Source organism: Pundamilia nyererei, unplaced genomic scaffold (assembly GCF_000239375.1).
Source record: "Pundamilia nyererei isolate P.nyererei 1_Seehausen unplaced genomic scaffold, PunNye1.0 scaffold04814, whole genome shotgun sequence".
Classification (NCBI taxonomy): Eukaryota; Metazoa; Chordata; class Actinopteri; order Cichliformes; family Cichlidae; genus Pundamilia; species Pundamilia nyererei.
Window position 1 is genome coordinate 1 of NW_005192215.1, and position 1601 is coordinate 1601.

Consider the following 1601-nt stretch of genomic DNA (forward strand, 5'->3'; position numbering starts at 1 on the left):
CATTTTGCAATAGGGGATGTAGCTCAGTGGTAGAGCGCATGCTTTGCATGTATGAGGCCCCGGGTTCAATCCCCGGCATCTCCACACTTTTGAAGTGCTGAATCCTGAAAGCCTGGTGCCGCTTTGCAGCATGTCGGATTCTCAGTAAGGTAGTACACGTAGACGTGAAACGTGTGGTGTGTGGAGGTAAAAACAACGTATCCACAGTCAGTCGTGCTGCCGTCTTTGTACGCTGGTAGGTAAAATATTTGAAGACAAACATTAGATCTAATCACAGTCTTAACTACTTTTTAAAGTATTTTTGTTTTCATTTTCTCTAAAAACTTTGAAGAAGCCATAAAAGCTTCCATGCTTATGTGCAGATCAATAATATTTTTTGCCACTTCATGTCCTGACTAGTTTTCCTCCCTCGCTGAACTCTAATAAGTCTGCAAGCTTTGCAGTTTACATGAGGAACAGACGTGGAGAGGGCAGCAAATCAAGTCTATGCTTCTTTCTTGCAGCATTTCACGTTCTCGAGACCAGGAGGCACACGAGGGCACCAGAGAGAAAGAAATCCTCAGTTTTTTAAGTGTTCAGTGAGCCTACAGCAGCACATGTCGAGATCTCGTTCTAGTACTTATGAAGGCTGCCGGCAGGTGGCAGTATCTGTCTGCAACGCTCAGTGGAAACCGTGACCGTGACAGTAAATACTGCAACTTTCATTTCGGCTTGACAGGCACGTCTCTGGGCTGAGTTCACCGCCCACTCACATGTGACGCTTATAGAAAGAGGAAGAGTGGGCCCGGGCTGCAGATAGGACACAACACTTCACACCACACGGGTTTCCCTGATGCAAATTCAGTAGCAGATACTGCCCATGACTAAATATGAACAAATAAAAGTTGTCTAGTGGCGAACTTTGCTACAGCTTGATTCACGTTTGATCTCTGTGATCTAGCTGCTAGATTGGGGAATTCAGGAAAACCCACATGAAGAGGCTTCCAATGAAAAAGCTAGTTTGGGTTTTTTTAACTTTTTTTTTTTTATCGCTGTTTACTGCTGAAATATTGTAGAAAATGCGGCATGAGCATTTCTAGTCATGCAGTTGTGATTCATGTAGAGTGATTAGTGCTGGGTAAATCTGATCAGATTTGCTGAAATGTGGGAAAACTGAGAGTTAGAAAGTCAACTGGGAATTCAAAAGAGTTGTTTCAGTGAGAGAAAGCTGATGTTTCATACTCTGTAATCACCTTTTAATTTTGGTCCAGACTGAAAGGTTTGGACAAGTTTTGCATGTTAGTGCTGTGGGATAGTGCAAATGTTGGTATCAAGCCGATAACCAGTAAATACTAGGTCAGTATTGCTGATACCAACACTGATACCCATACTGATGATCTACAGAGGTAGTGTTTATAAGGGAGAGCGTTGTGTCATGATTTATGGGATCACCAATTTGCTAATTCTGAACACATTTTAAAGAGCACTAAATCACTTTGGTTTTTATTTTCCACAATAATAAGGTAATAGAACAAAACACACCTTCCAGCTGAGTTTTGTTGTTCATGTATTTCAAACATGGGACTTCATAAAGACCTTCGGCTTCACTTCTGTTGTTTAAA

The 1601-nt window shown here is 41.8% G+C and overlaps 1 non-coding gene across 1 annotated transcript; it reads left to right on the plus strand.

The window, feature by feature from the left end:
* The first annotated feature begins 12 nt into the window (after positions 1-12).
* On the plus strand, positions 13-84 carry trnaa-ugc (transfer RNA alanine (anticodon UGC)). Its single transcript has one exon. It is a non-coding gene; the product is annotated as a tRNA-Ala (tRNA).
* Positions 85-1601: the final 1517 nt, after the last annotated feature.